We start from the raw sequence: 23,894 nt of genomic DNA, 5'->3' as shown, positions 1-23,894 counted from the left end.
TGACTTTTGTATATCAACCTTGCTGTAACTGCTTATTAGTTTCAGAAGTTTTTTGTTGATTCTTTCAGATTTTCTATATAGACAATCATATCTGTGAACAAAGACAGTTTTATTTCTTTTCCCCCAATCTGTATATCTGTTGTTTCCTTTTTCCATCTTATTCCATTAGCTAGGATTTCCAGTACAATGTTAAAAAGGCATGGTGAGAGGGGACATCCTTGCCTTGTTCCTGATCATAGTGGGCAAGCATCTAGTTTCTTACCATTAAGTATGATGTTAGCTGTAGGATTTTCTAGATGTTCTTTATCAAGTTGAAGAAGTTCCTTTCTATTCCTAGGTCGCTAAGAGGTTTATCATAAATAGATGTTGTATTTTGTCAAATACGTTTTCTGCATCTATTGATGTGATCATGTGACTTTTCTTCTCTAGACTGTTGATGTGATGAATTGCATTAATTGGTTTTAAAATGTTGAGCGAGCCTTGGTAGCTGGAATAAATCCCATTTGGTCATAGTATATAATTATTTTTATACACAGTGTGTTTTTAAAAAATTTCTTTGTGACAAACATTTAAAAATTGAGATGTTCTCCTAATTTATTTTGAGCTTCTTTGAAGAACTGACATCCTTTGGCTCATTACCCCACATGGCAACAATCTGCTGGAGCTGAGTAGCTGTTGCTGCTCCCTGTTTCGCCACTGTCCTTGCAACTCTTTATTGCTTTATGTTCGGTTGATTCATTCATTTGCATTGCCTGCCTCAAATGGTCTGAAGCATTCTCCTGCCTTGGAACCAAGGGACATGCTCCAAGTGCTGGTGTTACTTGACCTCTGTGTTGCCTAAACCTTTGCACACTGTTAAGACTCTTCACTCCTTTGCACCAATGACCCTATTTTCTTCTAATATTCTTCACACTTCTTTTACATGCCTCCCTCATGGATCCTCCTCTTTTCACCTTTTAAAAGTTGAAGCTCCTTAGAATCCCATTATTGGCTCTTTTCTTTCTACACACCTAGCATAGGTGACCATCCACTCTTGGTGTTTTTCAGATCCTAGGATACCTGCTCTCCCCCTCTACCCATATGCTATTGGATGGATTACTAATGGATTACTATCTCTTAATATTGTTCAGCTATTTGTTGGGAATGTGAATTCTTTCAAGGAGCCACAGAAAATATCAAGGGAATAATGACTTGTGGCAAGGCTTTAAAGGGAATGGTGAGTCACAGATTTGAAATGGCAGTGATAGTTGGAAGTACAGGGGAGGAGGACAAACCCTCCACCCTCTGGATCCTTCTGGCTGGGGTACGAATTAAATTGACATGAGACAGAAGAACAGGAGAAAACCAAAAAAGGCTTTATAACATGTAAACATGGGAGAGACCCAGGAAAAACTGGGTAACTCAAGAAAATGGCAGAGGCTCCCATCTTAAATATCATCTTCAGCTAAAGACAAAGGAGGATGTTGGGGGTAGTGGTTTGGGACTTCAAAGGGGAGGAAGGCAATTCACATGGAAATGGAAAAGCAAATGTTTGGTAGATAAGAAGGGGCTGAGCAAGGACCCTCCCAGTCTATCGATACCCAGAGTTATCTATGGTGATGGACTGTCCTGGGGTCAGGCCTTCTATTTTAAATTTCTTTTGGGCAATTAGTTGGGGGGGGAGGTCAAAGTTTCTTTCAGAGTCTTTTGTTCTTAAAAATAATCAAGCCAAGGCAAAGAGACACATTTTGGGGTGGCCAATTCTGATCCCCCACAGAAGGAGTGGAAAAAAGGAAACATCATGAAACATTTTGACAGTCTGAAAATGTTTTCAGTTTGCTCTAACTAGTCTAGTCATAATCTTAATGGACAGGGGAACAGATGAAGCCCCAAAGACTACTATTTATTTAACAGTGAAAGATTGTTGTAAAATCAAACATAATCTTAGACACCAGCCCAGAAAGGAAACAATCTTTAGATCTTTAATTGTTATAGGATGATGATATGTATTTTTTAAATAGCAGGTACATCCATATGGTGGAATATTATTTGACAATAAAAAGGAATGGAGTACTGATACATGCTCTGATGTGATGAACCTCAAAAATATTATGCTAAGTAAAAGACGCCAGAAACAAAGGCCACATATTGTATGATTACAATGTCACATATCCCAAAACAGCCAATCCATAGAGACAAAAAGCTAATCAGTGGTTGCCTGGGGTTGTGATTGGGAGTGGGGATTGAGTACAAATGGATACAAGGAAGCTTTTTGGATATAGAAGTGTTCTAAAACTAGATTATGGTGATGGTTGCATTATTATATGAATTTACTAAAAATCATTGAATTACACACAATATATGTGTTGTATAAATTATATCTCAATAAAGCTATTAAAAATAGTAACAGCTAGCCTTTTTCTATGTACTTATAAGGCACAGTGAGGCTAAGTAAGGTGCCCCAGTGCACACAGCTAATAAATATCAACGCTGGGATTTGAACCTAGATAGTCTCTGTCCAGGGCACTTGAAAGCATTTTTCATGAATTACCTGATTTTTAATCATTAATATAACCCTATGAGATGGTATAATTAATATAATTTTCACATTTTACAGATGAGGAAATAAGCCTAAAAGTTGAGTAACTTATCCAAGGTCATAGAGCTCATGGTGGAGCTGGAATTGAAACCCAGAGAGATTGACTTATAACTTACATCTATAGTCTTTTTGAGTTAATAGATCAAGCAGCAATAATTCCTGAAGCCACAGATGTGGGTTTATGTTTATGAACATCTGGTAGGCATGGTGGCATTGTAAATGTGAAATCCAGAAAACCAAAGTAGCCTAGTGTTTTAATAATAACCTGTTGGGCTGCTTTGCTGGGATCAAGAACTTGACTTATATCACAAAGCCTAGAAGGCTAAGTCTAACCAACCATCTGTGAACTGACAAGTGGTCTGGGAAGGAGGTCAGGCTTCTTTTAACTTGGGTGAGAATAACCACTTATTTTCATAATCAATCTTATGAAGGAACTGACTGATTTTTAGTAATATATTAGTAAATAGGTCATGTACTGGGAGTCTGTGGCTTGTCAGTCCAATTGATCTTTCTGACATTTTCTAGACTAGTTTCCTAAAATCTCCTACCCTCTTGGTTACTGTACACACTAGTAGTAGTTAATAATAATGATAGCTCATCATTACTGAGTGATTACTATCTAAGAGGTTCTGTGCTTAACTACTGTTAACTCATTAGTACTTAGAGAAACTCTAGAAGGCAGCTACTATTATAATCTCTCCCCATTTTTCAGATGAGAGAACTGAGGTATAGTGAGGCTAGGGAACTTGCTCAAGGACACACAGCTAATAAGTAGCAAAGCCAGACTTTAAGCCGAGGCAGTCTGGCTTGGGTCTCAGTAATTAGTGACTACAGTAAGCCTACATCACAAGGACATACACTCCAGAAAAGACCATCTCCAGCGGGGAGGTGTTCACTTATTTATTCATTTAGTACTTAGTGACTAACAAACTCTGTGATACAAATTGTACTGGGATATTGCTGATAATTAAACATGATTTTAACTGTGTAAATTTTATGAATGAACATACTATCTTTTTCTTGGTGAAGAAGACTGGCCCACTGCCCGGTGGCTTAGTGGTTAAGCGCACACGCTCTGCTTACTGGTGGCCCGGGTTCAGATCCCGGGCACGCACCGACGCACTGCTTCTCCGGCCATGCTGAGGTCACGTCCCACATACAGCAACTAGAAGGATGTGCAGCTATGACATACAACTATCTATTGGGGCTTTGGGGAAGGAAAAAAGGAGGAGGATTGGCAATAGATGTTAGCTCAGAGCCCGTCTTCCTCAACAAAAAGAGGAGGATTAGCACGGATGTTAGCTCAGGGCTGATCTCCCTCACAAAAATAAAACACAAAAAGATTGGCCCTGAGCTAACATCTGTGCCAATCTTCCTCTGGTTTGTATGTGAGTCACTGCCACAGCATGGCTTGATGAGTGGTGTAGGTCTGCACCCAGGATCCAAGCCTATGAGCCCTGGGCTGCTGAAGCAGAGTGGGTGAAATTAACCACTACACCACCAGACTGGCCCCTATGCTATCTTTAAATATACCTTTTCCTTGCATTTAATATTTTGAGTGGACTTTTCAAGAGTAGTTTTTACCTCTTCATTATTTTTTATTCCATCATCTTCTTGTTTTGAAAAAATAAAAGTATGAATTGATGTGGTAAAATAATGGTAAGAATAACCTCCAGAGTATTTCATCTTCTCATTATTTTTTTAATGTGTGTGAAATCATGGCAGTTAAATATGCAAAAGATGAGTAAAAGAAAAAGATAGTTTGTTTAGTACATCCCACTAGTCATTCCCTATGAATAATTCCCTATGGTATTTTGGCAAAGATGGGCTCTTGTCTAATTTTAAATGACTCAGTTGAAGAAGCTTCAGCTGGAGCTTGATTTTAGAGGCTAATGGATTTGCTATGAAAGGTTTCTAACATTTAGCCTAATTTTCCACTTCTTAAAATTTTAGAGCATTACTCCTAGTTACTTTCTGTAACCTACTCAGCCTCTGCTGCCTCGTTTCGTGCTATTTGTGGCTCACTGTCCTTCTAGAGAGGTATTATGTTTTCCCACTGTGAAGGATTTTTGAGTGAAGCATACTTTTTATCTTTACATGGGCTGGGCTGATCGTTCCTATATAGACACATAATTGTATATTTTTCCTTTTTGAATTTGGGCTGTGTTATGCATAAGTGTACCAAATTATATATTCATTAATCTTTGATATAAATTTGTGAATTTTAAGTCTTGGAATCAGCAGATCATCTGAACAGTGGTCAATCATTTACTAAATTCACAGGTGTGAAATCCAGGCCTATATTTCCCAATTTTCTATTACACAGCAGATCTAAATGCTTTTCCAATTTTCCATAGATATCTGTCAAAATACAAGCACTCTTAAATGGATATTGAATAAAATGTCTACACAGATTTTAGGTGTATGGAATCTATGGACCATTTTTCAAAAGAGAAATAATGGTTATATTATTGTGTGGAAATATAATGATTTTTTTAAGACTAGGAAATAATGTGAACTTTCTAGAAGCTGTCAGTCAATAGTTTATTCTTATTGATTGACATATGTTTCTTTTAACCTTTACATAGATCCCCTTCAATAGGTTAAACAATTTTACTGTTTGTGTCCTGATATAGCTGCCAAGCTTTCACCATTAAATATAATATATTGAGGCAAGAATCCTTCCAGAAGAAATAACTTTATTATGCGTGTCTTTTATCAATACCTTGGCATTATTTTTGTATATTATAACCCTTTCATATCATAGCCATAGCTGCTGGTGCTAGTCTATGTTTTAGAGAGAAACAATGAAGAAGGGGGATTTATTATAAAGTTTAAACATATATTATTTTTTGAAAATTGTATATATTATAGAATTATGTATTTTTTTTTTCCAGAGGGAATGCTAGCTAGTTACTACCTTCCACAAGGCTAGATAGTGATTATTCCTTATTTCTACTTACACACTATCATGGGTATTACTATCTGGCCACATTTGAGACTTAGAGATAGGGATATGCATGTCGGAACAAATCCTTGATTAGCAGAGTCCCATACTGAGCTGCAGTTCACTTCTCCTGTCCCTGCTGAGAATCATTGTGCAAAAGGTTTGTCTTGACAAGCAGTCCTATAAAAACTGGAGCTTATCTGCTATATTGCTTTGATATTTCAATCTATTTTTGGATAGATTTTACACTTTGGCACTTGGTATATTGTCTTTCCTTTGGATAGATAGCTGGTGGCTGTATTAACATTACTGAAAGTGCTGTAGCAATTCCCACATCAAGGTAATCTTGCTCCTTAGTGTTCTTTCAGGCTAAACCCAAGGTGCCACATTTCAGGGCAGGTAAAACTTAACTGATATTTTTTAATCACTTAAAATCTCTGTACACACTAGTAGCAGTTGAAGAAACTGGACCTGCCATAGCCAGGCAAAGACATTATGGCCAGGTGTTAATAAATGCTCGTCGCTTTATCTAATCTAGTAGTTCTCAAATTTTAGTGTGCATTGGAATCGCTTGGAGGGCTAGTAAAAACACAGATTACTGGGCTCCATCTCCAGAGTTCCTGATCTGTAGTCTGGGATGGGACCAGAGATTTTGTGTTTCTAATGAGTTTCCAGGTGATGCTGGTGCTGCCTTTTGAGGGATCACACTTGAAGAACAACTGGATTGCGGAGTGTCATCTAATCACAGTGCTTACAGCTGTAAATGGGCCAGATCTCATCTGGGGCCCACATTGGAGAACCACTAAACCAATGTACTGACTGGCAAATTTATTCTGTAATGGACCAGATGGTAAATATTATAGGCTTGTGGCCCAGTCTCTGTCACAACTACTCAATTCTGCTGTTAGAGCAGGAAAGAAGCCACATGCAATATGTAAATAAATGAATGTGGCTGGGTTCCAATAAAGTTTTATGTACAAAAACAGATAGCAGACTGAATTTGGCCCATGGCCCATAGTGTGCCAATCCCTGATCTAATTCGTCAACAAGGGATTTGTATCTTTCCCAGCTCACAAATCGTATGTATCCTCTATAATAGTCAGAAACTATGTGCCCAAGTTTGAGCTAGGAGCTGTGGGGAATATATAAGTATAAATCTGTATTTTCGACTGTTTTTCAAGAGATTAGAGTTTAGTGTAGTATTTGCTGTTAGTGCCGTTGAGTCAATTCTGACTCCTGGCAACCCTGTGTACAGCAGAGTGGAACCCTGCCCAGTCTTTTTGTGCCATCCTCTCACCTTCCAGGGCTATCTCAGACAATGCTCCACTGCTACTCATAGGGTTTTCATGGCCAATTTTTTTGGAAGTGGGTGGCCAGGTCTTTCTTCCTAGTCTTTCTTAGTCTGGAAGCTTCACTAAAACCTATCCAGCATGGATGACCCTGCTTGTATTTGAAATACCAGTGGTATAGCTTTCAGCATCATAGCAATATGCAGCTGCCACAGACAGATGAGTGGTGTGGTTCCCTGACTGGGAAATGAATCTGGGCCACGGTAGTGAGAGTGCTGAATCTTAACCACTAGACCACCAAGTGTAGTGTAGTCTTAAAAAATTAGAGAGAAATTAAATGCCTAGGCTGGAATAGATTTCATGATATAGGTAAACATGGAGAATAAGTAGAAACTAGGAAAAGAGAGCAAAATAAATGTCTTAGAAAGGAAGGCCAGCAAGAGAAAAGGCGTGGAAGGAACACTCAGTGTATTCTTCCAACGGGCAGTGAGGAGATCTGTGATATGGAAAAGACTGGAAATGTTGAGTCGCGAATGCCATTTAACTAAAATTTATTGTGCATACTCTATATATTGGCACAATGATAGGTCCTGCTATCCAAGGCATAGTCCTTGCTTTCAAGAATCTCAGAGGTGGATCAAGATATTAAAGAATCCCGAAGCCATATACAAGTATTTGGAGTTGATATGCTTAGCCCATGGTGGGCTTTCAATGGATGTTAAACTGAAAATGAAATTTATGTGAATGACAACAGGAAATTTTTGTTAGTTCTTGATCAGTAGAGTGGCTTGAAGAAAACTGTTTTAGGAAAGAATTATCCTGCATAAGGTAGCAAAATGATAACCATATAAAAGAATGTTTGTTAATATTATATTTATCCCACAGAAACTTTGCTATATTGGAAAATAGTGTGTGTTGGTTGTTCTTTTGTTTGTTTTTGTTTTTCTGTTTTTATATATGGTGCTTAATAAAACCCAATTATGTGTTAATATGTTTGTATCAAGTCATTATCAGAACTAAAGACAATTTCCAAAGAGTTGTGCCATTTTGTCTTTCTGGTACAAATGTATACCATTTAAAATACCCTGTATAGAGAAAAATTCTCCATAGACAAGCAAGGCTTTTAATTTCTGAGGTTTTATTCCTAAAAGATTGGATATAGAGTCTGATGGAGTCTATTATCAAATAAAACATCTATTGGAGGCTGATGCTAGGTGTTTGTGTGAGTATTTGAATGAGATAGTTTCCAAGCTTCCTTCTGTCTCCAGTATTCCAACTTCAGGTACTTTTTGAAAGGTCCACAAGGAAGTGATGAAGGCAAGTTTCCCTAAGGACCTGAGAAAATCACATCTTGAATAATGCATTTCAATACATGAAACTAGAGTCCATTCCATTTAGTAAATAGAATCTTGAATTTGAGGTTAGGAAAAGCAAGGATTGATTAAAGACATTATGTTAAACAAGATGGCATATGACTTTTCACCTATCTAGCCCAATCTATACTGTTTGATTTTTTTTTTTGGTGAGGAAGATTAACCCTGAGCTAACATCTGTTACCAATCCTCCTCTTCTTGCTGAGGAAGACTGGCCCTGGCTAACATCCATGCCCGTCTTCCTCCACTTTACATGTGGGACGCCTGACACAGCATGGCTTGATAAGTGCTGAGCAAGTCTGTGCCTGAGATCCGAACCTGCAAACCCCGAGCTGCCGAAGTGGGGCACTCAAACTTAACCACTACACTACTGGGCCAGCCCCCTATACTGTTTGATTTTTAATCAAATGCAGAGATGCAGATGGCAGCATGCCATTTTGTGTGTGTATGAGGAAGATTAGCCCTGAGCTAACATCCGTTGCCAATCCTCCTCTTTTTGCTGAGGAAGATTGGCCCTGGGCTAACATCCGTGCACATCTTCCTCTACTTTATATGGGACACCACCACAGCATAGCTTGACAAGCAGTGCGTCAGTCCGTGCCCCGGATCCGAACCTGTGAACCCCGGGTAGCTGAAGTGGAGCATGTGAACTTAACCGCTATGCCACGGGTCAGCCCCTGCAGCGTGCCATTTTTATCCAATTAGATACTAAAAGAAAGGTTAGGAGGAAAGTTCCATGTGACTTAGATTTCCTGTGATTTGTAGCTTGAAGACTTAAGTCTCTTTGTGATCATGCCTATACCATTTTTGTTATGTCTCCTTCTTCATTTTCAATGTTGAGGGAAAGCAGAAGCCTGCATTTGTACTAAGACAATAATTGATTTCTTGCACAACATTGCCCGTGAATAGTATCTTGAGGCACTTTTAAATAAAAGTTGAGAATTCAATCCTCCCTATTTCATATCCCTTTTATTCCCCACAAATGAGATATTCTAAAATGTCCTGAACTGTGTGTGTACGTGCATGTGTATGTGTCTGTACTGATTGATGTAATGTCACTAATCTTGAGCCAAGGACTTTATTTGATTATAAGTGGGTCCAGAAAGCTTATCATTCATATATTAACCAAGTTAGGTTACTCTTATCAAGAAGCTCTGAAATTCTTGAGAAAACAAAGAGTTGGATGGGACTTGCAAATTGGATGAATCTACAGGATCTACCTTAAGCAATTTTTCCCTGAAAGAAGAAGGAATTTAAGATAAAAATTCAGAAATATTATTTTACGCTGTATTTTGGTAGTTGAGTACTTTATGACACATTATTTTCTATTATGTAAAGCTTAAGGGAGATGTGAGATTTTGAAATGAGGAAGAAAACATTAGGAGAGCTAAGAGAAAGTTAACCTAACAGCAGAGAGGCAAGATTCTTTTCCCTAGTCACAAGCTTATGCAATACTGCAAGTTGACCTTGACTGAAGAAAATAATAGCTTATTTGGAGTGTGTAATTTCAAAAGGAGGATAAAAACCTCATACAACTTTCAGATATCTCAAAGCTAAGATAAAAAAATAGAGGAAGTAAAAATATGCAGCTCTATAATTATGGCATTATTACTTAATATCAAAGCCCATAGATATGAGATGTAGAAAAACCAGTCTTGGCATTAGAAGATATAAAATAATAGGGAAAGACTGTCAGTGTCCTAAAATACTGTGTACTAATATCAGTCAATACAATATGCCAGGCACATTATATACAACGTCTCTAATTCTTACAATAGTTCTTCAAGTTACCTATTTTCATCCTAATTTTAAAGTGAAGAAATTGATATTTAAATAGTTACAGCAATTACCATGGTGACACAGGTGTTCAATAGAAGAGCCAGGCTTTCAGTCCCAGATGTGCTCTTTCAACTACACATTTCTTCCTTTGGTTAACCCTTTCGCCCCAAAGAGATAATAAGTCACTTTGCGTCTAGTTACGTGCCTTCTGCTTTATATTTCTTTGTGTTTAGTAGTGCATGGCACTAAGTTTAAGTGTGCCATTTAGCTAGCTAGCTAAATTAAGGCATAAATGTAAACACGTGTAAAAATGAGAGCAAGAGAGAAATTTATGTTTATGTGTACATTTGTCCTTAAAATAAAATGCTGTGCTTTAAAAAAAAGTCTATACTTTCTTGACTTGCAAAAAAGAATGAAGAATTTTAGGCTGCTTATGATAAAAAGAACTGATACAGTAACTCTCAAAAGCATTAACTAAAGAATAAAATTCAGGAGCCAACTGATGAATTATCTAATACAGCTCCCAATTTAAATTGATCACCTCTGTTTTTTGATTTATGAACAGGAAATGAGCTTTGACTGTTAGGCACCTGGATGAAGAGCCGTGGGTTCAGCTTGTCAGATTCCTGTAACCTGCAAAGACCTTCTGGTTGCACTAGGATCTTTCAATTGAAGTAAGACCTGATTACTTTAATTAGAATGTAAGACTTTTACTCTTGAATCAACTTTTAATAAAAGCTTGGCATGCCTCTGTAATGTGCCAATAGCTGCTAATTTTAGAAGAAAGAAGAATGAGAGCATTATTCTGTGGCAAAGTCTTATATATTCCAATTTCTATTCATTTTTTTGTTTTATAGACTTGAGCCCATTTTCTTTGGATAGTATTTTCTAAATATTTTATTTTCTGTGTGGCTGTTGAAATTGGTGCAATTTCCTTGCTTTGTAGTATCAATTGTTTTTATACAATTGTAAATTTTATTATAAGTAATCAAATTAGTCTTATTTTTAAGTTGGCTTACTGATTTTACTAAGATGACAACAACAATGCATTTTGTGCCATGATACAGCATGGCTTTGCATTGCTTATTTATTCCAAATTTATACAGGTTTGTTGACCTTTTGGAACATGTGTCTGTGAGTGGCCCATGTGGCCACATGTAGACTGTGAACTTTCATTTAGGCATTAGAGTGTGAAGATGCATCCTAAAGAGAGTTTCTAGTTCTTCCTGGAACACTCCTATTTTGAGGAGCTGATCCCAGTGTGTGATTGAAATACTTTTTTCTGTAGAGCACTAGCTGCAGTCAATGTTTAAATGCTGGTTCAGGCTTACTATGTATAAAACTTTACATGGCATGGATGCTACAGAGGGCCAAGAGATAGCACAGAACCAACAGCTGGGAAATCTGAGCAGACCCAGCATGGCCACCAACATACTTTAGGAACTTGGATAAATCATTTAACCTTTTGAGTATTCTCTTGATTCTGAATTGAAGGGGTTAGAATAAATCAGGGAAGGGTGACAAATTCATATGCCTAGAAGATTAGGCATATAATGTACGAAGTGGCTGGGTATGAGACAGTAGGGAATGGAGGGCCTGTGGGCAAAGAGGCTGTGCCCCCTCTAAAGCCATTCAAATTCAAGCATTTTAAAGCTGGACAAAGAAGAAAATTGTGTGGAGTGAGGGAGGAGGAAGCAGGAGAGAATTGAACTTGGCCCTGGGATTGAATAAATTCTAAGATCATTTCAACTCAATATATGGTTGTAAAATTTTGTTACTATGTAAAACACTTACAATATTGCCTAGCATGTGTTGAGCTGTATATGTGCTCCTTTTTACATATTACAAATAAATAAGTAAAATAAAAATAGTTTTTGGTTTGAATTTTCCTTTGAATTATATACTAGAATTAGGGGAAAAATGATATTTTAACTATAATATACTAAATGATTCATCAGTTTAATATTTTTTTCTGAGATTTTTTTCAAATTAACCTAATTTGAGTCTAGTACTAAGAATAAATAATAATAATAATAATAAATACATAATCTAAGAATAAAACCTAGCCTATAAATTACTAGTTAACATCTTCTCTCTTAATGGGAATTTTCACTAAAAAATCATGTGAACAGCTAAAGGAGAGTCATACCACCTATTTGGGACTAGTTTTATGATTCTTTAAAAAGTAGTTAAAAGTTCTAGTTTCTTTTGATTAATATTTTAACACAAGTATTATTTTATATAGAAAAAAGTGAATAGTAGTTAAAATAAGCATGTTTTCTGACAATTTTCCACCTCCATCAGTTTTTGCGCTTTTAAAAATTTTCCTTTTTACAGCAATGGCGTATATGTATCTCTTTTTTTTTTTTTTTTTTTGTGAGGAAGATCAACCCTGAGCTAACATCCATGCTAATCCTCCTCTTTTTGCTGAGGAAGACCGGCTCTGAGCTAACATCTATTGCCAATCCTCCTTGTTTTTTTTTTTTTTCCCCAAAGCCCCAGTAGATAGTTGTATGTCATAGTTGCACAGCCTATGTATCTATTTTTATCACCTTTTACTGCCTTTCAAACCTATATTTTAGCTGAGAAAATAAGCACATTTTTATCAGATGCTAATGACAATTAGGCAACAAGCCTAGTGGAAGATGGGAAGTGGGCCAAGTCAATACACTCTGGGGGTCTTATCTATTCCCTTTGGCTCAATTTAAATCAGAATTTATGTCTACAAGAAAATTGAACCTATGACTGTAGGGAGCCACATGTGCTATCCCCATGATAAAGGGAAATTAGAAGGACCTGGAAATTTTATGTCTTTAGTTGGTAGCTTCCAATAGCTTCTTTCTTTAGTACTTCTATTGCTTTTCATTTCATGATCATATGCGTTTGTAGCCAAATTCAAGTCACTTCAGGTATGATCAATTTTGAGAATGAGTGTATTGTGTGAGGTGTGCTATATCTTTCAGCTAATTTTTCCCTGTATTAGTAGAAACTGTTACTGCCTTAATCGTATAATCCCAAAATAATGTTTTAAAAGGCTTTTGCATTAGATATTATAGTCCAGGCATGTTGTAATGATGTTAAGTATTTGTGGTCCATTTCTTTGATAGCCAAGTCAAAACTGAAGTACTTGGATGTTAATGCTCAAACTGATCAGAACTGGTTGGATCTGTTCCTTGGCTGACCCACGGTAACTGACGTTAACAAAACATCTCTGCTTTTTTTTTTTCAAACATCCATGCTGTCTTCTGAAGGCTCTACATATTGTATAAAACGTATAAACATATAAGTGAAAATGTTAGCTGACAGAATTTAAAATAAGCCACACAGGGAGGCTTTCTAATGATGCTATCTTATGCCCTATTGTCTTGTTTTATAGAGGCATTTTGTAAAAAGAAAAAAATTTACCAGTGTGATTAAGCATTTTCTTTAAGGAATAAATTCATATATGTTTATCTTCGATGCTTTGGTAACACACAGAATATAAGGACAAAGTAGACATTTAAACAACAAACAATTGTTTCTTTATTATCTTTCTAGGCCTAGAGAATTACTGACAGAAATGTCTAATCCACTGTTTTTAACTCACTGATTCCCAACATGAAAATAAAATAATGAAAGCTTCTAACTTAAGGTAGTTAATTGCCACCTTTCTTGTATGTACACCTCATCAGTGGTTTTGAAACTAATAACCCTCAGGCTTGAATTCCTTTCATGCTAATGAAAGATGGTCTGATATGCACTTAACATAAGTTCACCTTTAGCATTTGACATTAGTCATGGCTTTCAAATGAAGTGTTAATTGTTTGTAAAAACAAAGTGCCGTTGTTTTTAATAACATAGAAAGAATGAGTATGAATTAAGTTTTAAAAAAAGACATGACAGTGGATTTAAGAATACTGTAGCTCCTGTGTGAATATTACAGTTTGAAGAATTTTACAAAATATCTTATCAAAATCTAATTTAAGGTTTAACGATACAGTAAAGTTGAGATGTTCACAAAGAAGTCAGAATAATAAGAAAAATTTAGCCATAGCTTAGTATAATCTGATCAAAATTTTCTGGTCAGTTAGATTTGATTGTGTTGAACAGTGACGAACTACAAAAGTAATTAGAAATCACATATTAGTGAGTGGCTGGATGCTGGGGCCTGTTAAAGGCATTTTAGGCTGCTTGAGGTTTGCCACATTTAAAGAGGCTTCCTGGGTCTCTTTAAATCGAAATAGATGCAATTATCACAATTTTTGTTTTTCTTGAGAAAGTTCTCGCTGAACTGTTTAATAAATGTGATTTGTCCCAGAATTTACTCTCTGCTATTTTATTTTCCTTAAGAGGCAGCCTTTGCTTAGGGTACAAAACTAATAATAAAAAAAAAAATTAGGGCAGTTAAATGATCTAACAGCAGCAATTCAAAGAAAAATAAAACCTAGTATCATAAATAGCCTTATAACACTCAGGAGCTGTGCATTTCTAACCCAATGGATTTAAGTAGAGCCTTGCTGATATTCTAAGTCCCGTACAAGGAAGAAATAGGGAAGAACAGTGCTGGAAAATGTCTTGAGGTTCTTTTCATCTGTCCTTAAGTACCTCCCCACTCCCAATCAACTAAATAATGATTTTCTAGTTAAACTATTCAGCATGAGATTAGCTTTCTTAGGAAAAGACTCATAGTCTCTTTCTTTTAAAATACATTTTAATAAAATCATTGAAATATTTTTGGGTTGAGCTATATCATACACTTAACATGTAAAATCCATAAAAATAATTTAAATATAATAAATATTTAAATTTCATTGTATTACTTCTGGTAGAAATGGTAATTTTTGGATTATTAGAATCTATCCTTGAAGCTGAAATTATATTAAATTACTTTTTATGTTTTCTTTTAAGAATGTTGTATTTCTCTCAGAAGATGAAATAGTTTGCTTTCCAAAGAAGTAAAAGAACAATATTCATATAGGGAAAAAAAAGTAGTCAGCCATTAAGAGCTAAGTGACATTTTAAAGGGGAAGAACCCCAACTCATTAACTTTCTAGCTTTATATGGATAAATCAACTGTTAGATATTTCTTGCCTAATTTCATAAGTTTTTTAAAGCTTTTTGCATATAGTTTTTGATATAAATTTCAAAGATATCAACTTTTAACCATATTAATCAGTTTGTCAGCAATTCTTTTAGTACTTGATGCTGAAAATTATCTTTACACAAGTGGCTTCATTTCCTTATATAACTGAAATAAATCTGTAACATTTCATTGCAAATTTGACATATGGTCTCCTGTTAACTTATATGATATGAATTTCATACTGGTGTGTATATGAAGTGCTTTCTTGTCTTTGAAACATCATTTTATATTTGTCTTTCCAAGAAAACTATGTCTAAAATTGATTTTTTTTCAAGCTGAATGTTCACCTTTTAAATATAATGTTGTTTGTACTGCTGTACAACTCATTCTCTTATTTTTCTTACTCTTTTTGATATAAAATATTTCCACCGTATGTAACATGTTAATATTTTAAAAAATACTCTCTAAATTTTTCAGAGACAATTTCATACAAATATTTATGGTGAGCCTAATATATACCAGACACTATGTTGGGTACTGGAGGAACAAAGGTAATTATTCTATAGTTCTTTCTCTCAGTATGTTCACTGTTTAGTGGGAATACAAATAATTACAATATATTGTGATTTTGTAATGTGAGCATGTAAAAAGTAGCACAAAGGTGGGAGTGATTTTTTTTTAACTCCCAAATCCTTATTTCCAGCCCAGATCAATCTCTTTGGCTTCAAATCCAAGTACTAGGGTGATCAACTTTTCAGAGAGCCAATCTGGGACATAGTCATACCATGCCAGTCCAAAAATAACAATATGACATAACATGACATATAATAATTATATGCGTGTGTGTTGTTACTTTCACATCACATTATGAAAGATAGGTATTTATTTGAAATTATATATGGTTCCTTATTATTTACTTTTCTGTTACATAATTGCTATTATTTAAACAAAATAGTAGAATAACTAAAAGTATCAATTAGTAGTAATTAACAGGACTAATTAAGCAAATAATATGTATAAAAATAAAACTATTTTATGTTTCAATCTGTCCTCTGATAAACAATTTATTTTAACGATTTTTTGAACTTTTATTGGATATTTAAATTTTGTAGACTATGTTATTGTGAATTTTTAAGGTAAATAAATTAGAGATTATAAATGGAGAAGTTAAATGCAAAAGAAGTAAGTAAACAGATATTACCTATATTTAACACAAAATAACAATATTGTGTTTCTTTCTGTCCCAGGATATGGTAGGATATTTTTATTCTTTCTGTTTCCTTTTCCAATAACACTCTCTAAACTCTCTGCAGCCTTTAGGTCATCCTTCTTTTCTTTTAAGTATAGTAAAACTGAATATAGTTATATGTAAAATTTACTTTGATTTGAAGCTCTGCTCTTATCAAGCCCTCATTACACTAATTCCCCGTATCAGCCCAATGTGATAACATCAAGCTAATATCCTCTCAACAAAATCATTTGATTACTTAGGATTTTACTTCCTAGCAGTGGTAGGTATTTACACCTGTTAGAATTAGGTTCCAGATCTGTCTATCCACTTTGTATCTACAGGCTTGTTTTGGTAGATCAACTGTTAACCAGGTCTTTTGCGTCTGTAAATTTACCATATAGCCTATCCCTGTCTAAAATATCCATCATTTTTAAAACTTCAGAGCACATTTTATGGCAGCATAAGTTAAACTTCTCTTTCTCGAGGATAATGGTTTTAAAGCATAGAAGTAATTTGAATTTATAAAATCAAAATTGGATTCCAAATTAATTGCAGTTTTAGTCAAGAAAGGAGAAAATCCTCTTTAACTTGGCTATCCTTTTCTGCTGATATTTTTTGGAGTTTTGTAGTAGCTTGTGTGAGTTTTTGTCTCAACCTAAACATCAAACAACTCAGGTGCAGTCAGTTCATTTTTTTCTAGATTCCTTATGGCCACTCAGAGTTCATCAAACAGATTTAGAGAAATAGCACATAAATGTCTCTTTTATTTTAATCCTTTTCTTCATTCTCATCCTCAGTGTATATCCAAATTAGAGAAGAACATTATTCTTGTTCCATATTTGACAAAATTTATGGCAAGCCAACATCTTTTCTATGCCCAGTGACAATGATAGCCTTCTTGTAAGCACATGTCTAAGGAGGATATATTTTTACATTTCTGTAAAATCCAAAATCATCAAGATGTTCAAGTTCTAATCCCTGGAATTTGTGAATATGTTGTGTTACATGACAAAGGGGAATTTAGGTAGCAGATGAAATTAAGGTTGCTAATCAACTGACTTTAAGACAGGGAGACTATCCTTGATTATTCTAGTGGGCTCAATGTAATTACAAGGGCCCTTAAAGTTGGAAGGAGGAGGCAGAAGAGTCAGTGTAAGACTGATGTGATGTATGAAACTCAACCAGCCATTGGTTGCTTTGAAGATGAGAGGGGGCCACCAAACAAGGAATGGAAGTGGCCTCTAGAAGATGGAAAAACCAAGAGCTCCTCCCGTAGAGCCTCCAGAAAGGAACTCAGCCCTGCTAGAACCTTGATTTTTAGCCCTAATGGATTGATTTTTAACCCAGTGATACCCATTTCATAATTCTGACCTCCAGAATTGTAAGATGATAAATTTGTGCTGTTTTAAGCCACTCCATTTGTAATTTGTTACAGCAGCAATAGGAAACTAATTGGGCAAAGTAGTTTTTCTTTGGACAAGATATCAACATTCTTTGTTTTTTGTTTTCTGTGGTTTCATAATATTTTCATAAAAATCTAGAAAATGATTTGAAACTCCATTTTTCAAATCAAAGCACCTAAGAACTAGAGGAAACATTTTTTTCAATGTTGCCATGATTCAATGAATCACTTGATATACTGTAAAAAGCGTGATTGTTAATAAGTTCTGACTAATCAAGTCTATACTCTAATAGGCCAACACATCTATTATCAAAATTTCTCCTTTTGTTTGCCTACATGATACAACCTCTGAATCAGGAAATGTAACTTTATTCATTTTTATAGAATAATCAGTGGATGGTAGGACACGTGTTTATTCTTGTGGTATGTCCACAAGCTAATACAGTGACTATTTCCGACTGAGCGTTGGTGTCTTTTGGGGAGATAAAAAAACGTTTGACTGATTTAGAAGTACTTGCCTGTTTCATCTAGGGTTTATAAAATTTAGATTCGCTTGTGCCTTTGCATCCACTTTTCCACCATGCCCAGTCCCAAATTCCTTTCTGCTTATTGTGTAGAATGCTCTATTTTGGTTACTTACCTCCCTAATCCACTTGTATGTGTCTTTCTACATGTCATTAAAATAATACAGTTGTCTGGGTTATGCTGGCATTGGAATTATTCTTATTTCATTATCTGAACTCTTAGAAAACATGGTTACCGTATTCACAATGTTAAAATTAAACTAGCATTGCCTCAATACAAAGCACGCAGTTAATCCACAGTCAAAGATGGCTGTTAATGCTCATGATTATAGTGCACTTAGGGTGCACACGTAAGTCACATCACTTAGAGTGTTGCGACAATGGATGTTACATTATTATGAACTACAAGTCACAGTTGCCAACATCAGTGGTTAGGGAAAAAACAGCGACGGTAACTACTGAAAGAGGGTAATCTATGCCATATCCATTTGAAACTAAATATGTAGAGTGTTACTTTTAGCCTCAGTTTTTTGGGCTGCCGTAGGGGTTTTGTACTTTTCCCCTAACGTTCTGTACTCATTGCTGAAAAGCAGAATAGTTTGCATCCTAAGGAGGGGTTCCTAGAATGTGGGAATTTCAGTGCTCAAGCCTGAATCGTTGGTCACCTAAGACCAATGGTTAGTTTTAGATATTATTGGCACTCGATGTACCTAAAACATAGTCTCATTTCCCAGATATATGCTTACAATATATTTTCTACCTTGGCGTATTGTGCTAAATTGAGCAAACCAGAAATATAGGAATCATCATATTACATCTTTTTCTTTTAACCCCTTTTCTAGTAATTCACTACGTCCTATGACATATTTTAAATTCTTTTTCATTTTTTATTTTATTTTCTGAATACGAATGCTTTCCCATGATTCCAAAAATTATAAATATGAAAATATGTACAGAGAAAAGTCTGTCTCCTTTCCATGTTGTCTCCAGTTTTTTCTAGTTTCCATGCAGGCTAAAGCAGTAATTACTATTGTTAGTTTCATATGCATCTCTATGAATATACTTGCAAATACAGATACTGTTTTTTATTCTGTCTCCCTTGGCAATAATCACTGCCATTTGAAAAAGAGAAGAATGGGCACCATATGGCAGTCAGAGGTCCTTAGCAATTCTGAACTGCATCTGGGTAAATATTGCCAGCCTACTATCCTGAAGGTAAGAAAATTACCTTGAATTAGGTCCTGGTTCTGCTCTTTGGGTATAGCTACCCAGTTTTTGAGCTCCGTGGATTTTGGCTTTAACCTCTGGATCTTCCATTTCCATTATCCTCCTTAGTTATATAAAGAAAGCATTGGGAAGTATCCATTTACTGGTGTCTGAGCAGCTTTCTCAATTTGCTTCCTTCCAATAGAAGATTGGAAGCTTAGAGGTCTTTTACATATCTCATCTGGTTACAGTCTCTTTGCAAATACAACTCTCTCAAAACCTTTTTTCCTCCAGTGTATTTAATTCCAGTCAACTGTATATGCCAAAAGCCAGTTGACTCTTGGATATTCTACACGTACAATTATATTTTTATGTTCTCTGTGGTTAGTAATAGTTTTACCACTTCCTTTCCAAAATATATGTTTATAACTTCATTTTCTTATTTAAATTTTTTGGCTGGTATCTTCAGTACAGTATTAAATAATCTGATGATAGTGGGCTTTTGTCTTGTTTCTGATTTTGTTGTTAATGCTTCTACTGTTGCCCTTTAAGCATGATAGTGGCTTTTGGGCTAAGCTAGATACATTATATCATATATAGTAAATTGTCATCTAGTTCTATTTTATTGAGTATTTTAATCTAAAATGGTAATTGAATTTTGGCAGATGGCTTTTTAGCATACACACACAAAGACAATAAAGTATTTTTCTGAGATCTGTTAATAGTATAAAAATTTATTAATAGATTTCCTAATATTAAAAATTCTCAAATTCTTGGACTTGGTCATGATGTAGATCATTTTTGTGTACACCTGGATTATATTTGCTAATAATCTTTGATTTAAGATTTTTGCTTTGATATTCATAGGTGATATTGACGTGAGGGTTTGTGTGTATATATGCAGTCTTTCATGGACCAGTCAGTTTTCTTCTTTAACCTATTCTCTGGAGAGGTTTTAGAAGCTCTGAAATTATCTGATCTTTAAAGATTTAAAAAATCTCTCCGTGAAACCATCTGGGACTGCTGCTTTTGGATTATCTATTGACAAATTTCTCAGGTTTTTCTATGTAAATCAGTCTTGAGATTTTCTATCTCTTCTGAAGTCAGTTTTGGCAAATTATATTTCCTTAGAAAATTATCCATTTGCAAATTTATTTGCATAGTGTTTAGCAACATGGTCTATTATGATTCTTTTAAATTTATTTTGACTGGGTTTTTTTTTTTTTTTTTTTTTTTACCATTTATCACTTAGTTTTGTGCATTTATACTTTATTTCTTTTTTAAAAAAAGGCTCACCAGTGATTTTTTTCCCTTTCAAATAACCAGCTTTTGAATTTAATTCTACTATTTTGTTATTATCTGCTTTTTTCTTTGTTAATTTGTTCTGTTTTGCTTCAGTGTAATTTTACATTCCTTTTCTAACTCTTGAAGTCCATTTTTAATTTATTTTTGTTGATTCTTTTTTATGGATAAAATACTTAAGAATAATAATTCTCCCCTGAGCAATGTGTTTAACTTTTAGGAACTACATTTTGCAGGAGGAGTGGGAGTTACATAGTCCATATAAAAAGTGTAGTTATATAGAGAGGCACGGTATGGGGTGTTTTGCTGGAGCAAAACATTTGAATGAGATACTAATTGTAGATTAAACTGAGCTAGATCTCAGAAGGCTTCTTTACAGATTTAATAGTCTGTACTCTGATATTAACTTTTTCCATGCATCTAAGACTTGTGATGCATAATTAACATTTATGTATGTGTATATGTGTGTTTTGTGTATGTATGTTTTTCTAATAACTAGCTAACAAATTTACTTTCTTGTTCATCCCCTTAAATGACCATGTGATTTTTAAATTCCCTTCCCCTTTATAATCTTTAAATTTGTTTTGAAAATTTTAGATTTATAGTTTTAATTCTTTTCATTTATAGGGAAAGAGGCAAGTATTGCATCTGAGATCACACTTTTAATAAAAAGTAGGAATGCTCTGAGGGACTGAATAGCTATGCAACCTTTGGCTATTAGAGATGCAAAGAAGGAATGGATGGCAGGATTGACAGGTGTGTGTGTGTGTGTGTGTGTGTGTATGAAAGTTCAGAGTTGTTTACACCTCTCCTCTCCTAGCCTCTGGTCATCCTGTCTGTTCTAGCAAAATGACTGCTATGGCCTGAATTGTGTTCCTCCAAAATTCATAAGTTGAAGCCTTAACTCCCAATATGATGGTAGTTGGAGATGGGGCTTTTGGAAAATAATTAGGTTTAGATGAGGCCATGAAGGTGGGACCCTCATGACGGTATTAGTTCCCTCGTAAGAAGACACTCCAAAGAGCTCGCTTCCTCTCTCTCTCTTTTTCTCTCTCCACCTCACACACCAAGCACCAAGGGAAAGCCAGGGAGGACACAGAAGAATGCGGTCATCTGCAAACCAAGGAGAGAACTCTAACCAGACAGGGACCCTGCTGGCCCCTTGACCTTAGGCTTCCCGAACTGTGAGGAATAAATTCCTGTTGTTGAAGCCACTCAGTCTGTGGTATTTTGTTATGTCAGCCTGAGCTGAGGCAGCGCCATTGCGTTTTATTTGTGGAAGCCTCTGCTGACTGCTGTGTCTTCTCAAAGTACTAAAGTGATAGCGGTTTTTACTATGGTAGTGATTATAATGGGAGATGGGAAATATTTGGAAAATGGGGTTTTTTTTGTATTTTCTTTGACGATACATATATCTTTAAAACGTTTTTAAAATGCATATCAAGAAGACTATTCAGAGGTACAGTAAAAAATGTTGTGAGTTTATAAAATGTAATGAAAATATCTTATTTCCAGTTAAGAAATTATTACTTGATATGCTTAAGTAAATTCTTGGGAATTCATGATTCCTGTGTGGATGAAGATGACAAAGTATGAAATGAGGATGGTGTATTTCCACATATACAAAATTACAGAGCTATTTTTTTAAGATTAGCAATTTTGCTTTGCTTGCTTAACATTAAGATGTGCTTCAAAATGGGGTGGGTTAGTATATGAATATCATTAGAAGAGCTTGCTTTGGGATTAACACCTATAATTGTGGTTTTTAATATTTCTTTCAGTCCTGTCTCCCTCAAGGAATATGATGCTCTCATTAATAATGGTAGCGAAGGATGCTTTTTATGCTTTGTATCACTTAGTCCTTACTACTATTCTTCATGAGAGGTTTTATTACCTTCATTTTGCAATAAGGAAACTGAGAGTAAGAAAAGGTAAGCGACACTTCCAAATTTATATAACTAGACTGTGGCAGAGCTAAGGTTTAAATTAATTCATACCCTTAACCATTGAATTAAGATTTTTTGAGTGTGTGGCTAATGAGAGCCTCCATTAGGTCAGAAATTTGGTGAAATTAAGATCCAACAAGGTTCTGTTTTTCTCCTGATGATAACTTGGATACGTTTTTGTGAAATACCAAATATATTCTTTTATAAAAAATTTTAGCTGCCTCTGCTTTGCTTACGTCTTAAACACATACACAGTCTGCCTTTGGATAATCCAAGTCTGCATATTGCCAAAGAATTTAACAGAGCAAGGCACATGGTAGGTTCTTGAGAGAAACAGCATATATTTCCTATTTCTAGTGACTATTAGAAATTATTCCTTACAGTGCTTATTTTATACAAGCACAGATTGAATAGTTGATCTTTGATTTCAATAATCCTTAAGGAATTTAATCAGATTTAAGACATTTACCTGATATAGAATAGTTAGAATTTCTAATCAAAATATCTGCCTCTCCATAGTTATCTTTTAACGTCTGTAATTCCACTTGCTAATATGTCCCCAAATATGAACCTGCAAGGCCAGCTCTCTGCTGTTGCAATTTCTAAGCAGTAACTTTGTTCATGGGTCCATTGTGTAGGCAGAGGTTTTAAGCCTGTAGCCTGCTGTGTTTATTGATCTATTTCTTAATAATTCCATATCAGGCAATCACACGATTCACGAACGGTCTGGGAGTGAAGAAACACACACATTAGCATCAGCGGGAGATTGAAGTAGCCATGCATTTAGCGGCTCTGCTAAGGATTTTAGCCTTGTCTGTGTTACGTAGAATGATTGTGAAGCACCGCAGTGAGACTTTTAAACAAATCAAAATTACAGCTTTCTTGTTCTAAAATATAAATGTTTCTTTAAGGAATCATTTTGGTATTTGCCTAAGGTTGTTTTCCCCTTCTGTCTGAATAGGATGTGAAATTTTCTAAGTCCAAATTAGGTGATTAGCCAAGCAGTATTCAGTAATGTTCAGTCTTTGCTCTCAAATGTGCTTTTTCCATTTCGCAGCTCTGCTGAGTGGCTGGACTTCTGCTATATATTCCTGGCCAGGCAACGTTCAGCTATTCTGATGTCACCTCTGCTCCATCTACTGGAATAATGATTTTTACTATGTACACTCTTTAGCAAAATCACTATTTTTATAATAGCTTTTTAAGAAAGTTTGTCAAAAGCATGGTGCCAAAGAGCATTCAAGTTATTTAGTTA

The 23,894-nt window shown here is 35.2% G+C and overlaps 1 protein-coding gene across 5 annotated transcripts in view; it reads left to right on the top strand.

The window, feature by feature from the left end:
* NAALADL2 (N-acetylated alpha-linked acidic dipeptidase like 2) overlaps positions 1-23,894 on the top strand; it is a 1,131,941-nt gene that overhangs the window by 100,361 nt on the left and 1,007,686 nt on the right. For all 5 annotated transcript variants that reach the window (XM_087440003.1, XM_087440001.1, XM_087440004.1 and 2 more), the window contains exon 2: positions 10,532-10,640. The gene's annotated coding sequence lies outside the window, so the exon portion shown is untranslated. The remainder of the gene's footprint in view (positions 1-10,531; positions 10,641-23,894) is intronic.

This window comes from Ceratotherium simum, chromosome 15 (assembly GCF_057802395.1).
Source record: "Ceratotherium simum simum isolate JZ-2026a chromosome 15, ASM5780239v1, whole genome shotgun sequence".
NCBI lineage: Eukaryota > Metazoa > Chordata > Mammalia > Perissodactyla > Rhinocerotidae > Ceratotherium > Ceratotherium simum.
Note: the sequence above shows the minus strand (reverse complement) of the source record. Positions and strands in the feature narration are given on the sequence as shown.